Below are 15899 nucleotides of genomic sequence, written 5' to 3'. Positions count from 1 at the left end.
TAAATAAATATTTAAAACAGAAAGAAAAAGATCAGCCTTTAGCTAGATTGATCAAGAAAAAAGAGAGATGACTTAAATTAATAAGGTGAGGAATAAAAATACAGTAATCACTACCAACCTTATAGAAATAAAGAGGATTATAAAGGAATATTAAGAACAATTGTATGCTCCCCAGATTGAAACACCTACATGAAATGGACACATTTCTAGAAAGACAATCTACTGAAACTGACTCAAGAAAAAAAAAAAAAAATCTGAACAGACCTATAAAAAGCAAAGAGATTAGTAATTAAGGAACTATTCACAAAGTAAACTCAGACCCAACAGCTTCCCTGATAAATTCTACCAACTTTTAAAGAACTAAAAATCAACCCTTCACAAACTCTTCCAAGACAATGGAAAAAGAGGAAACACTTCTTGATTAATTCATTTCTTTGTTTTGCAATACTGAGAATTGAACTTGGGGTGCTCTACTACTGAGCTATGTCTCCAGCCCTTTTAATTATTTATTTGTGTGTGTGTGTGTGTGTGAGAGAGAGAGAGAGAGAGAGAGAGAGAGAGAGAGAGAGAGAGCGCGCACCTGGCTGGAATGTTATTATTGCTCAATAAAGTTTCAATTATATGAGATGAATAAGCTAAAGATCTGTATGACACAGTGCCTACAGTTAACAATACTGTATTGTGCACTTAAAATTTTAAGAAGTTCTAGGGCTGGGATTGTAGCTCAGTGGTGGAGCGCTTGCCTTGTACATATGAGGCACTGGGTTGGATCCTCAGCACCACATAAAAATAAATAAATAAAATAAAGGTAAAAAAAATAAGAAGTTCTCATGTAAAGCATTCTAACAAACCCTCCTCCCCCCCCCAAAAAAAAAAAGAGGCATAAGGAAACTTTTATAGGTGACAGATATGTGAGTCACCTAGATTGTGGTGATTTCCCAGTATATGTACATGACAAACTCATCAAATATTGGCAAGAATGTGGACAAGTTGGCTCACTCATATGTTACTAATGGGAGTATAAAATGGTATGGTGATTTTGGAAAACAGGTTGGCAGTCTCTTTTAAAAAAACAACGTATTCAACTACTATACGATCTAGCAATTGCATGTTTGGGCATTTATCCCCAAAACTAGAAAATATATGTTCATTCAAATACAAAATTTGTATTTGAATGTTGATGGCAACTTTATTTGTAGTAGTGCAAACTAAGTCCCCATATGACCTTAGATGGGCGAATTGTTAAACAAGCTGTGGTATATTCATATCATGGAGTATTACTCAATAATAACAAAGAAGTTAAATACTGATACATGCAATAACCTGGATGAATTTCCAGAGACTATGCCTAGAGGGGAAAAAATCCAAAATGTTACATGTAGTATGACTTAATTTATATAACAATCTTGAAATAACAAAAATTTGGAAATGCAAACAGTTACAGTAAGTGGTTTCTAGAAGTGAGGGATGGAGAGAGGTGAAGATGGAAAGTAGGGTGGCTACAAAAGGGCACTGGGGGGATTCTTGATGGGATGACCATACATCTGATGGAAATGGTAAAATTTATGAGCACTCTGGAAAATAATCTGGCATTCTCTAACAAAACTTTAGTAAGGATACCCTATAGTCCAGCAATTCCACCCTCAGGTATATATACCCATATAATTTTGCACTTATATGTCAAGAGATGTACATAAAAATGTTTTAGCAGCATTATTTGTATATTCCAAACTGGAAACACCCCAAATGTCTATAGCACTAGAAGGCACAAATAAATTGCAACTAAATTGCGACATGTTTGTACACATGAATATTAAGTATCAGTGAATGAAGGAATTACAATTGTATGTGACAAAAGTGAATGGCTTCCATAAACATAACCAAATGTTAGGGCCAGACAAATAGAATTTGTAGAACATTCAAAAGCAAGCAAAACTAAACCACAGTGTTTAGAAGTGCATTTAAAATTGATAAAATTCTAAAGATACATGAGGAAATAATCACCACAGTCAGGATAGTAATTATTTTGAGGAAAGACTTCAGAAAGGGAGCAAGTTGTGGAGAGGGGGTTCTGGGGGGATGGCATTAATTTGGGTGGTAATGACCCAGGTGTTTGGTTTTTGATGATTTGTTAGGCTGTACATTTATGTTCTGTCTTCACTTTTCTGTAATAGTTTATAACAAAATCACATGCCCTTAATTTCATTGTTTTCCTTTAAGATGAGATGAGAGAAATGTAGGTGTGAAATTCAACTATGACAAGAAAAGGCAGCATGTGAAAATCTGAGCTCAATAATTAAAACCTGTGAAGTAAGAGAGGGAAAAAAAGAGAAGGTGGAGTGTTGAAACAGCAGGCCAACCTGCTGGAATGACTGGGGGGCAGCTTGCCCTCCATGTGTTTTGTTTCCGTTTTTAAGTAATGAGCTAGGAATAATGAAGTTTGCTGGGGTGCTACATTTCTTACCCCACTTCTTTATGAGTTGGACATGGGCTGAGGGCCCATGGCTTTTCATGTTTCAGAGATTTGTTTTCATACTGATACCACCACCACCTATGACTTGAATCCCCTGGACCACCCTGGGTATGAAAAGGAAAACATCTGAGGCAGCTCAGATTTAAGCTGACTCTGAGTGTCCCCATCTCTCCCTGTCTTCAGTCCAACCGACACTGGACACAGCAGGCTCAGGAGAAAAAAAAAGAGACAACAACAGGTAAAGTTCCAGATTGAGATGCTTTGGAAGTGCTAAAAAGGGTCAGTTTCCCTCCATCTCAACCAGTTACGTTGGCTCAACAGACCTTCTGAATCACTGATACCAGAACTTGTACTTGGGGTACAGCACAGAGTTTTAAAACAACAAAGAGGGTGACTTTGATGAGAACTGCTGAGCACCATTAACTTTTCTCCTCGTGTTGGGGCGATGCTTCTCCTTTCCTGCCTCTTCCTGCCATCTGGCCATTGCAACCAACTACACACCGACTCAGGTTCTGCCCCGACACGAGCACCCCATACACCTCAATGGCATTTCCCTGTCACTGGACTTCCAGGGACCAGTGCAGTCTGGAAATAGGAAAACAGATGCGCCTTTGGGCTCCGCGGGATCTCCAGTCAGTCTTTCCAGTGGACAGCGACACACTCTGGTCCCTAAGATTCTCGATGTCTCAGGATTTTCGGTGCTGGACTCCGACTGTACCGCGCCAAGTCCCCGGTACCGGCTGCCCTAGGCACAAAGGCAGCGGAGCCGAGGGGAGAGTGCTTGGAAGGCACAGCTGTCCTGCTACGCCCCTTCCCTGCGCCGGGTGCAATTCGTCTCTGCCGTGGGAGATTCTCCCAGGACTCGGGCCAGCGCCAATCAGGTCGCACCTGCCCTCCCCCAACCCCCCAGCCTCTGCACCTGGAGGAGCGATGAGGTCCTCGGCTCGGTGCAGGACCAGCACTCGGAGCGCCGGCGAGGGCAGAGGTGCCTCACGTGGGCCTCCCCAGCCGCCGGCGCCCGTGAGGACGTGCGCAGACCCCGTGGGAGCCGAGCGCGGGAGCGGCGGTCGGCGGTAACCGGGCGAGCCCTCCCGCGCGCAGGAGACGGGGCGGGGCGCCGGGCGGCCGAGCTCCCCGCCGGGCGCCGGGCTCCGCACGCGGATGTGCCTGGCCGAGGAGCACTTTCGAGGGCGCCTTGACATCCAGGTAAGTGCGCTCCGAGGCCGCCTCCCTCTGAGGTCGCCACCGTGCCCGAGAGGCCGCCCGATCGCGTGAGCCCGGTGGGCGCTCGGCCCTCCCTCCCCTCTCCGGGCCACTGGCAAGAGGGGCGCGCCCGGGCGGGGGGCGTCCCCGGCCTCTGGACGGTGGTGGATGGTGGCGCCCCCTCCTCTAGGCCGGATTCGCTGGGTCCCTGTCCCCGGGCCGCACCGAAGCCGTTCGGCCCCACACTGACCCCACCCCCACCAGATGGCCCAGGGAGCGTTGCTGCGTCCTGGCGCCGGCGACCACCGTGGACGCTCCGCGGGATCTCCTGGGCGCGGGCACTGGGGCTGGGACCTGGGGGAGTGGGTGCGGGAGCCGTCGGTCTGTGGGTCGGGGTTGGTGCGGGCGACTCCACGCAGCCCTGCGACCCGGGCTCGGCTTGCTGGTGATTTTCCTGAAGTTTTACAAAATAACGAGGGCCGGGCTGCGTCCGCGGCCCAAGGGAGGCCGCCAAGCGGCATGGCGTGGTGGGGACAGGTTTCTCTGCCAGCGAACCGGGGTCCTGGACAGCCGGGCACCGACCCCGCTCCTGAGGGGAAGAGAAACACGACTCTCCCTCGGGGTACTGTCAACTTGCTCTGGAGCCCCTGGGCCGGCCTCCTGCACCTCCACCCGGGAGCGCAGGGCGCGCCCAAGTAGAGAAACCAGGGACCAGCAGAAAGCAGTGGCGGGATAAGGGCTGCATTCTGGGGTTCGGGTCCCTGACACCGCAGACTGGCCAGCGTGGGGCGGCACTCCAGAAGACCTTCTGGAAAGGTGACTTCGTGTCTCTGGGACTCAGAAGGCAGCAAGGAAGGGCAGGGGTAAGATCTGTTCCCGTCGGCCAACGCCCTTGGGCTGTATACACCACCCGTGTTTTTCTGACACACCATTGGGTTCCTTTTTGCTGCATGAAAATTGTAGAGCCCTGGAAGCTGGAGCTTCCTAGCAAGTTTGATGTGGCCGAGGTGTGGATATACAACGGCTAGTCAGTTGAGGTACATTCTCGGGTCTTTTCCAGTCTGCAAGGTTATGGATTCTGGCTCAGCCCACCATCGGTCCAGCTGGAGAACGCGGGTTGGGGTGGGTAGTTCTCAAGAGCCCCCTAGGGGGCTGATTCTAGGGAGACTGCAGTGTAACTGTCAGGGATTGATGTCTGTGCAGCGGGAACCTGTGCCTGCTCAGTCTCCAGCGTCTGAGCCAGACCTGTTTTATACTGTGCCACAGACAGTGATGGGGGACTTCAGATCTCAGTGTTCACTTTGCCTTCAGATCTCAGTGTTCACTTTGCCTGAGGTTCAGTGGGGCTTCCTTTTTGTACTAATGAAGAACTCAGAGACAACAGACATCCCCATCCCACCTTCTTTCTTCAAACTGGCAGAGGTGGACTAAAGGGAAGAAAGCACAAAGGTACATTCTTGGAAAACAGTTGCATTTCTCAGCCTTCTCCCCAGAGGTTCAGCTCCCATGCGGGACAGGATCTAAACCACCATATCCAGACGGGGTCAGGTTGGCATGTGGAGAGAAACTAAATAGGACTATAATGGTTCATCTGTGACATCAGGCAAATCAGCATCCGTCCCCTCCTCACAGTTCCCCACTTACTTAAGGAGCATGACTATAATTTCCACCATCCTGGGGGGTGAAATGAGGCAGGGCCATGCCTAGATGGGAAAGCCTCTGAAGTCCTCCAAGATGTGGGAGGGTCACATGTGTGGATAGAAACCCTCCTTGTGGGCATCCCTGGCATTCCCGCCCAAACTGGTCATCTGCCTTCAGTGACCCCACTAGAAATGGTGTTGTGGAGGGGCAAGGCAACATGGACTGTGTGCTGCTGAGAGAAGGCCCTCATGCTTTGCCCAAGGATCTGTTTTATCTCTGACTTGCCCATCAGTAATTGGAAGTGAGCACTGTCTCAGTCTGTGTACAAACAGCATCTGGCAACCGGAGAGCCTGGCCCAGGAACAGCCAGCGCCTCACCCAGAGGCCCCAGAGGGATTTTAGTGAACTGTTTTAAACATTGGAAGAAGGCTCAGGTGGATCAGAGGAAGAGTTGGGAATCCTCAGAATGGCCATTTAAGAAAAGAGCCATTTGGTCATGACTGGGCAATTTCAAGTTCTGTCATTTGTGAAAAGTGCCCCGAGGTTTGAATCTGACCTGGTAATTGTTAACACTAATGAAAGCTGCCATCATCTATTAAGTATCATTGTTAAGTACCTTATGTGTGCCAGATGTAAGACTTTGCCAAATTGGTATTATCCCCATTTTTTGTGTGAAAACACTGAGTTTGGGGGAGGTCAAATAATTTGTCAAGTTCATAAAGCCCCGATCTCTCTGGTTTCAGTGTTCCTGTTCCTTCTATAGGGCCATACTCCTCCCATTAAAAAGAGGCACATATAGTAGCTGAAAATTCAGAACCATCATGAGTAAAGACTGTCATTTGTAGACCCAAGAGGTATATGTGACCCCAATAGACTTAAGGGAAAATGTTGGCCTGGGAAAACTGGATGCTCTTCCTTTGCTTTGATATGTAAAGTACAAACTACAATAACATTCATGCTTACCTTTCAATTATTAAACAATGAAAAGATTGCTGAACTTTTGATGGGTTTTTAGAAAAACAGGCACTTTCTTATGGTGTAACTTGTTTGGAGGGCATTTTGGAAACGCCTGTCCAGATTAGAAATGCCTATGCCATATGATCCAGTGATTCCATTTTTTAAAAAATATTTATTTTTTAGTTATAGGTGGACACAATATCTTCATTTTAATTTTATGTGGTGCTGAGGATCGAACCCAGTGCCTCACACATGGTAGCCAAGCACTCTACCTCTGAGCCACAGCCACAGCCCCATGACTCCATTTTTAGGAATTTAACTTGCTGTTATACCTGCAGACGGGCATGAAGATACACTGCCCATTATAGCATTGTCTGAGCCATGAAAGAACAATCTACATGCTCATCAGAGAAGCAGTTGTTAAGTATTTCGTGGTACTTCCAAATAGTCAAATACTATCTTATTTATCCATAGGAAAAAGAACTGGGAAGTTTACTACATAACCGATGTGAAACATTTTCCAGATAGATGGCTAGGGGAAAAAATAAAATGTATAGAATGTTCATACTATGTTACTTTTCAGGAGGATAACTGTAGACACAAAACCAAATAATATCTGTTGCCTTCAGGGAGGGTGAACCTGTAAACAAACCCTTTGTACCTTCTGAACTTTGAACCCTGTGAATATACTACCATTTAAAAATCCTCTTTCTCTGCTGTGGGAAGCCATTCTCGCATGTGTGTCGGTCGCGCGGCTGACTCTGCCCTGCACCTAACACATTCCCTTCATCACTTCTCCAGCTGAACCATGTGGAGCATCACCCTGTACTTCCTTCATGTTGCCTGAGAGGTTCCCTTGGGATTATAAGCAAAAGGATTTTGAGACCACACAAGGCCCATAAGATTGGGGTCACCCTGAGTTCCTTTGAAACCTGCAGACTTGTTCATGGAAGACTGAGAGAAGAGGTGTCGTTGGATGGTAGGCTCTCTGAGCTGGGTCGACAGGAGGTGCTCCTCTAGCCTTGAAAACAGTGTGAATAAGTAGAAACCATTTCATTGCCCTACTGTTCCCCTATTCAGGGAAAGGTGTCAATAGCTGGATAGGATTGTGAGCAAGAGGATTATGTGACTGGACATCATTAGGGCAGAAGATATGGAGGAGGTCTAGTTCTGCTGTTGCATTTGGCTCTCAAAAAAACAGAGGAAGAAACAGGGGAAAGAAAAGATTTGAAAATTATGCTGGAGTCTAGGGTTGGATTGTCCCCGAAGAGTAAGAAAATTCATCAATCAGTGTGTCCCTAAATTCCCCTTTGGTTACTCCCATTAGTACAGATGTCCAGATTAGTTCCCCTGTCTCCAAGAGTTTCCTTTCACTTATTACCCAGTCTGGAAGCCAGTGAATGCAGGATGGCCGGTGGGTAATAGATGCAGCCTTTTCCTTCAGGTGGGGCAGGTTTCTGAATAACAGAAGCAGTGGAAGAAAGACTCTTCCAGCCACAAGCTGGGTCCTCTAGCATCCTTTAGTGGAAAGCCTATATAGAGAACTTTCCACGTTCCAGTCACTCTGCTGAGCACTCTGCCTCTCCTGTGTCGTGTAAACTCATGGATGTGTGAGAGCCCCAGCTCTAGACCACTGACTTCCTGTTCTCTGCACCTTAACCTGCAAGAACCATACAGTAAGTAGCATCCCGTGGGTGTGCATAGAGCCCATTTGGGTTATAACAGCGTGTGGCTGCACCTTACATGCTTTGATAGATGAAGTGGAGTCTGCAGTGTACGCAGGTTTGTACAAGCACAGTTCAGGGACAAAGCAGTCATCGTCCTTGGTTTAGATTTCTCTTCTATCCCTGTGCATACATCAGGGCTGGAGCTCAGTTTGAGTGTGTGTGTTATTCCCTGGGGAATGGGGGAGGGGGAGAGATTGTCATCGCTTTGGTCCAGATACTAGTCCTGTGGAAGGCTGTGAAGGTGGCTTGTGAAGCCCTGCGTCTGCACCCAAGAGAAAGGTCAGCAGAGGTGCTCTGGGGCTCTGGACCTGGGCTGGGAGTCTGTCTGCTTTTTGGAAAGAACAGCCTGAGAGCTGAGAGCCCCACTCTGCACACCGTCTCCTCCCACGCAGCTCGCAGCTCCCGGGCCAGGACTCACCTCTGACTCCCATTCCGCCTCAGAGAGAAACAGCTTGAAATTTCCCCCAAATAATTTCTAGAGCACACGAAGCAACTGCTTTTATTATGTGCTACTGTTGCCCTGTGGGGTTGGCGGGGGAGCTGATCTGGATTCTCAGCCAAGACTGCCATAACCTAGCCAGGAGGGGAGGCCAGACAGCCCACTATTGAGAAAGAAGAAAAGAGAGAAGGGGTAAGAGGAAGAGGGGAAAGCGGAGAGGGGGGGAAGAGAGGAGGGAGGGAGGGAAGAGAGGAGGGAGGGAAGAAGGAAGAGAGGGAGGGAGGGAGGGAAAGTCAACCTTAAGGGGAAAAAAAAGGTGTTTCCCAGCACACTGGTAGTGGGCGAGCAGTTTAACCCACTTGAATTCAGAAAAGATCATTTTTCAAGATACTGGGAAGACAGAGTTGAACAAGGCATGTCCCCAGGCTTCAGCTGCCTGCAAGGCACTGTGGGAGAGGAGCAAGCAGGCTGAGGAAGACACACTAAGCAGAGGTACAAGGAACAAGCCACCAGGTGTGGAGCGGCGAACACGACTCGGAGGCTGAGGAGCTGGGTTTTGAACTGGGCCTCACCCGTTAGGTGTGAGTTTGATAGACAAGCTCAGGAGAAAAGGCAGAGCGGAGAGAGCAGCTTGGGCAAAGGCCCACAGCTAGGACAGAGTTCGGAGTATCTGAAGATATGCTGATGGTAACAATGTCACCGCTTACCCAACTTCCGCCACAGACAACGCATGGCCTTGCTTCTATTATGGTGGTGTTAGGGCTTCTCTCATGCAAAGCAAGTGGTCTACCACTGAGATAGGTCCCCAGACCAACACATTACATTTTTAAGTAGTTAAAGGGTAAAACTGTTCACATTCCCATCCCCATAAAAGAGTCAATGACTAAAAATCTTTGGTGGCAAGATCAACAGGGCTTGATGATGGGTTAGATACTAGAGGTGAAGCCCACAGACCTATAAAACTATAAGTTCATATCAGGTTAACAACTGGTGGCATTTTAGATATGTGGCGGCCACAGAGCTCAGGAGCAAGAGCGCTGGCAATGGGTGAAGTTGTAACCACCATTTTACTCGCCTGTTCATTCAGCAAACACCATTCATGTGTCTGGCCCAAGTGCTGGGCTGACTATGAAGACAGAGAGAAAAGGAGAAGCCATGGTCCCCATACCGTCTAGGGACCCCACAGTGCACAGAAGAGAGAATAGAATTGGGGACAAAGGGCTGTGGGAAGACATAATGTGATCAATAAGCATTGGTTGCTAAAATTAATAAGTAACATAGTAAACCATATCATACAACTAAGAGAACAAACTGAATCACTAGAATTATTTCTCTGCATTTAGCCAGTGGGTATCAAAAAACTTGTTTGTGTTACAAAACCCGTGGAAATCAAAGTGTTCTTTGGAGAAGCCATGAAATAGTGACATGTTAACATGGCTGAAAATACCATTTGATATATATTAGAGAGCATCTTCAACCACACATCCCCACTGTTAAGGAAACACTATAAAACAGAAGCTTTAAATTACAAATATTCTGTCAGCTCACTTTTCCCCCCCTATGAATTAGGGAAAGATTACCAGGAGTCTATTTTAGTGCAGGAAACCCTTAGACCAGCTGGTAGAACACCAGGGCTCCAAGGAAGCACACTTTTGGCAGTTTGAAGGTTGTTGATGACTTTAGCAAGGACAGTTGCAGCTGAGCAGAGAGGCCAGAATAGATAGGGATGGGCTGAAAAGTGAGCATTGCATTTTAAGATATTAACAGGTATTTACTGAGTGTCCCTGGGGATATGACGTTGGTGGGAGGGAGGAAGACAGTCAGTGCCCCAGCTCTTATGAATCTTAAAGTTATTCAGGGGAAACAGAGTTGTCACCAAATAAATGTAAGGTGACACTGTGATAAAGGCTATATAGCGAGGCTCATGGCATTGCAAATGTTTGATAGATCATTCAGGAAGGCGCTGGGAAATCATCTGGAGGAAGTGGGGATTGAGCTGAAAGTTGGAAAATGAGTAGGAGCTAAGGAGGGAGGGGGGCTTGGAAGTTCAGAGAGAATGTTCCAGGAATGGACAAAGGCCATGGCTTGGGAAAACGTGGCATTCTGAGACGCTAAAGACCAGTGGATCTGGGTGAGTAAGAGGGGCGGTCGTAACAGATGAGCAGAAGAGGTAGGAAGGGACCAGAAAATGCAGAGTCTAAGTCACATTAAGGATTTTGTTGGGTAGTCCATAAATAAGCAGGAGGGTTACATAGTCAGAAAGTCTACTCAAAAAGATCATTCTTGCTATTTTAGTCGGACAGTGTATTTGAGGAGATGATCTAGGGAAAACCTGTTGGCAAATTCTTGAAGTCGACTGGGTAAAAGGTGACAGTTTTTAGACTGGGACATTTGTAATGAGGGAAAATAGACTTGAGAGGTTCTAGAAGGCAGAATGGAGAGGAAGCAATGGTTTGATGTGAGAAGAGATGGAGAAGGTTGTTGAGAATGCGTCCTCAGCTTCCAACTTTGTACCAGGGGATGGGGGTGCCATGCTCTGAGACAGGAAACACTGGCAAAGAACCAGCTTTAAGGCAAACCTCTTGAGTTAAATCTCAGCTATGATGTCCTTGAGAAGACTTTGAACTATCTCGATGGAAGGGCAAGACAGCAAATGCATATTCAGGCAGGAGTTCAGAGGAGAGGTCTGGGCAGGAGCTGTGGCTCTGTGAGTCACCAACATCCAGGGGTAAGTGAAGCCTCAGCCGGGATGGGGCTGCGTAAGGGGAGAGGACAGGTTTAGAAATGAAGACGTGGTGTCGAACCTCAATACTAGGAGGAGAGTGATCCTCAAAGGAGACTGAGAAAGATGAACCTGAGACGAAGAGGAAAACCCAGAGGTGCAAATGTCATGACAGCCAAGAGCACAGTGTTTCTAGAACAGAAGAGACAGCACAGGTGCTGCTGAGAAGTCAATGAAGACGAGGACCTAAAAAGGCCCATTGCTTCAGAAATGTAGAGAGCATCCATAGTTTAAGCAAAAACTCCAGTGGCATGAAGGGCCAGATGTAACTGGTGGAAGGGAAAGTAGAAGGTAAGAACATGGAGGCTGTACATGTAACTTAGTCTTTCCAGAGGTTTAGGTGTGAGAGTGGGTGGTTTTATTCTGTTTTAATTAGAATTAAGCACATTTAAAATCCAGTGGAAACCCACAACGAACATAATACATGGTGAAAAAAAAATGAATGCTTTTCCTCTTAGACCAGGAAAAAGGCAAGGATGCCCACTCTTTCCACTTCTCTTCAACACAATACTAGAAGTCCTAGCCAGAGCCATTAGGCAAGAAAAAAGAAATAAAAGGCATCCAAATAGGAAAGAAAGGGTAAACCTCAATGCCAGGAAAGGAAGGACTAAAACTGTCCCTTTTTGCAGATGACATGGTATATACAAAAAAAACCTAAAGACTCTACAGAAATGTTACATTAATAAATGAATTCCATAAAGATGTGGGATACAAAATTAACCCAAACCAGTTGCATTTCTGTATATCAATAACAAAGTATTTGATATGGAAATCAGGGAAACTTCCCATTTACAATAGCACCAAAAAGCATAAAGTACTTTAGGAATAAAATAAACTTAGCTAAGGAAGTTAAAGTCTTGCACACTGAAAACTATAAAACATTAATGAAAGACATTTGAAACATCACAAATGGGAAGACATCCTGTGTTCATAGATTGGAGGACTTAAGTTAAAATGTCCATACTCTTCAAAGAAATATGCAGATTTAATGCAATCCCTATCAAAATCCTAGGGGCGTTTTTTGCAGAAATACAAAATATAATCTAAAATTCATATGGAACAACAATGAACCTGAAATAGCCAAAGCAATCTTGAAGAACAAAGCTGGAGGCATCAGGCATCCTTAAATCAAAATATATTACTAATTACACTAATTAAAACAGTATGGAGCTGGGTGCAATGGTGCATACTTGTAATCCCAGTGGCTGGGGACACTGAGGCAGGAGGATTGCGAGTTCAAAGCCAGCCTCAGCAATGGTGAGGCACTAAGCAACTCGGTGAGACCCTGTCTCTAAATAAAATATAAAAGAGGGCTGGGCATGTGGCTCAGTGGTTGAGTACCCCTGAGTTCAATCCCCGGTACGAAAAAAAAAAAAAACAATATGGATTGGCATAAAGACAGAACAAATAAAGAGCCCAGAAATAAATCCATGTTATATGGTCAACTAATCTTCAACAAGATTGCCAATAATACACCATGTGAAAAGGAATGTCTGTTCAATAAGTTGTGTTGGGAAAATTATATCCACATGCAAAAGAATGAAATTGGACCCTCATCGTACACCACTCACAAAAATGAACTCAAAATGCCCAGACTTAAAAGTAAGGCCTAAAACTTCCAAAAGAATATTAGAGGAAACACTTCATGATGTTAGTCTTGGCAATGACCTTATGGATATGAAATGCACAGGACACAAAAGCAACACAGATAAGGGGACTATATCAAACTAAAAAGCATTTGCACAGCAAAGGAAATAAAGTAGAAAAAACCCTGCAGAATGGGAGAAAATATTTACAAACTATTTTATCTGATAAGATGTAAATTTTTAAAGTATATAAGGAACTCTGCTCTGGTTTTGATATGGTTTAAATGTACACCCAAAGGTTCTTGTGTTGGAAGCCCCTGAAATCAGTATCTTGAAGAGACATCTGCACCCCCATGTTCATTGCTGCATTAGTCACAACAGCCAAAATATGGAAGCAACCCAAATATCCACTGATGGGTGAATGCATAAAGAAAAATGTGGTGTATCAATCAAGTGCAATGTTGTTCCACATTAGGAAAGGAGGAAATCCTGCTATTTGCAATAGCATGGATGAACTGGTAGGACATTTTGCTAACTGAAATAAGCCAGTCACAAAGGGTCGAATGTTGCAGGATTCCACTTACATGAGGGATTTAAGACAGTCTAACTCACAGAAGCAGAAAATAGGATGGTGGTTGCCTGGGACCAGGTGAAGGGGGAATAGGGAATTGGTAATCAATGGGGATAAAGTTTCAGTTATGCAAGATAAATACGTTTTAAAGATCTGCCTTGCCACATTGTGCCTGTGGATGATACTGTGTTATACACTTAAAAATCTGTTAAGATTGTTGGTCTCATGTTAGGCATTCCTACCAAATTTTTTAAAGCCAATGGAAAGGATCCAATTTAGTGGAAAATTTATTATAAAGGGAAAGAAGGATAATTGATACTGTGATGTTCCTGCAAAGATGGGAGGATAGCATCATACTGCTGGTGGGAAAGAGCCATCTCTCACTGTGCAGAGGAATTGGGTGAACATCACCCTTCATCCAGGGTGCAGAGAAGAGGGATACAGCTCATGGTGGGGGAAAGTGAGGCTGTTGACTTCTGACGAAGAGAAGGAAGTTGAAAGTGGACAGAAGGTGAGGTGGGATGGAGGAGGACGTTTATTCTAGAATGGGTGTACTGAAGACTAAGAGGAAGGATTAGGAGGAGAAAGGGTGTGGAAACTAGAGAAGGATAATATTGGAGTGCTCACTAGCTGTGTGACCTTGGGCCCATTTTTTAATCTGTAAAACAAGAGTGATAATTATAATTCCTCCCCCAGAGAACTGTGACTGACACATAGAAAGTGATCAGCAAATGTTATTTGAACGTTTATCCCCAGTGCCAAGGGCTAGTGGAGTGCTGAGCACAAAACTGGTTTTAACATAAAACATCCACCAGTTCTCCCAGGCGCTCAGCAGCAGATGAACATCTCTGAAGCCGGTTTCCTTCTTCTCTAAGCACTTGGAAGCCTTTCCGCCACTTAATGCTGAGGGATTTGTGTGTGGTGCTTAGCCAAGGCCGATTCTATTAGGGGATTCAATCATATGGGCAGGGCACTGAGCCAGGGTAAAGAGAGAAGAGGTTCAATTAATTCAAGAGGCCAGTCTCTTCTGACCTGGCCGTGTACGGAGGACAGGGTGCCTTTGGAACTCATTCCTTTACTCCTTTCATGATGTCTCTTGAAGCCAACTTTGAGCCAGGCCTACACCCGGGGCTGAGACCACAGAGATGAAAAGGAAGGATTCCTTCCTTTGTGCCTTGAATCTGATAAGGTAGATGTTGGAATGGCCATGTCACAAAGTGCTGAGGAGCGCAGAGAAGGAGCATCTAGTTACACCCAGAATAGGCAGAGAAAGCGTCCTAGAATGGGTGGTGTTTGAGCTGGGACATTAGATGAACATCTTTCCAGGCAGAGGGAGGTCCAGGGGCTCAGGAGATGGTAAGGAAACTGGGGACTGCACGGAATCCAGTAACGTCAGGACATGAAATGCCAGGCTATGGCGACGAGAGGCTGAACAGCAGCCTGGCATGCTGCCTGCGGGGCTGAGGACCTTGTCGTGACCCTGTAAGAGATATGGAGCCAATACAGATTTGTGAACAAAGACAAAACACCTTCCGGTTTACATCTTAGAAGGTCACTCTGTGGTCAGTGGTTTGGTTGGAGGAGTTCAGTAGGACAGTGATGGGAGACAGAGGTCATAACCAAGAGTCACTATGATTGGATTGACTCAGGAGACGGTGATGCTAGTCTGGGTGATGACTCTCCAGAGGATGGTTCCAGTGAAATGGGTCCAACATGTGGCCAACGGTGGTGGGCGAGTGAACAAGAGTAAAAGCCACTGGCAGATAATGAAGTCTGAGGCTAGGCTGAGAGGTTCTCTTTGTATGTGTTGGAACTTTCTGGGTTGAATTTTCAATGAAGGGGGAACAACTAAATTCCTGAGTGAGTGAGAAGAAATCAACAAGGGGTTAGAAGGTAGAGTGAGGCATAGTTGAGTAGCACAGGCCCCTGAGGAATAAGAATTCCTGAAAGATGATAGACATAGGATACTTTAGACCCCAAAACAGAATAGATCCGTGAAAGGTTTGGACTGTACTGTTGTTTCTTATTTCCAAGGTGAAGCAACCATCACAAAATAGGTAGGGCATAGTTCCAAGATTCTGGGACACTGAGCACTACTTCTGTACCACAGACAGCCTTACAGATGGGCACCCATAGAGATCTCCAGAGTTCGCTGAGTCTCGTGGTGACAGCACAATCCATGACAATGTCCTTGGGGGAGCACCTTCCAAGGTCCCTCAGAAAACCATTCCCAGCCTCTTTGCTGAGGTCTTGCTGACCCCTGCTTACCTGTCCCTATGGATAAGGAATGAGGTGAACAGCTTAACCCCAGGATGCTGATAGTTCAATACAGCCTTCTCTTAGTGGGTAGGTGGCATTGCTGCTCATTTCTCTTTTGGGCATCTACTCTCTGCCCAGGCTGTTCTGGGCACATTGGGGGATTCATGCACATCCAGGCCATCAAGAGACACTAAATCCTTGTCTGTCTAATGGGCAGAGTTAGGCACAGTGGGTAAAGGAAGTGTACTGCAACTCTAGTCA

At 45.9% G+C, this 15899-nt stretch overlaps 1 protein-coding gene across 5 annotated transcripts in view; it reads left to right on the top strand.

Moving 5' to 3' along the window:
• Fam163a (family with sequence similarity 163 member A) overlaps nt 1-15899 on the top strand; it is an 86550-nt gene that overhangs the window by 20183 nt on the left and 50468 nt on the right. For 4 of the 5 annotated variants that reach the window (XR_006848733.2, XR_006848731.2, XR_009225477.1 and 1 more), the window contains exon 1: nt 3452-3679. The exons of the other annotated variant lie outside the window; for it this stretch is intronic. The gene's annotated coding sequence lies outside the window, so the exon portion shown is untranslated. Of the gene's footprint in view, nt 1-3451; nt 3680-15899 lie in introns of those variants that run through there. 5 annotated transcript variants of the gene reach the window in all.

The sequence above is a fragment of the Marmota monax genome, unplaced genomic scaffold, assembly GCF_021218885.2.
Source record: "Marmota monax isolate L192 unplaced genomic scaffold, Marmota_monax_Labrador192_F-V1.1 WCK01_AAM20220418_F8-fsc00055, whole genome shotgun sequence".
Lineage (NCBI taxonomy): Eukaryota > Metazoa > Chordata > Mammalia > Rodentia > Sciuridae > Marmota > Marmota monax.
This window is presented reverse-complemented; position numbering and strand designations above follow the sequence as displayed.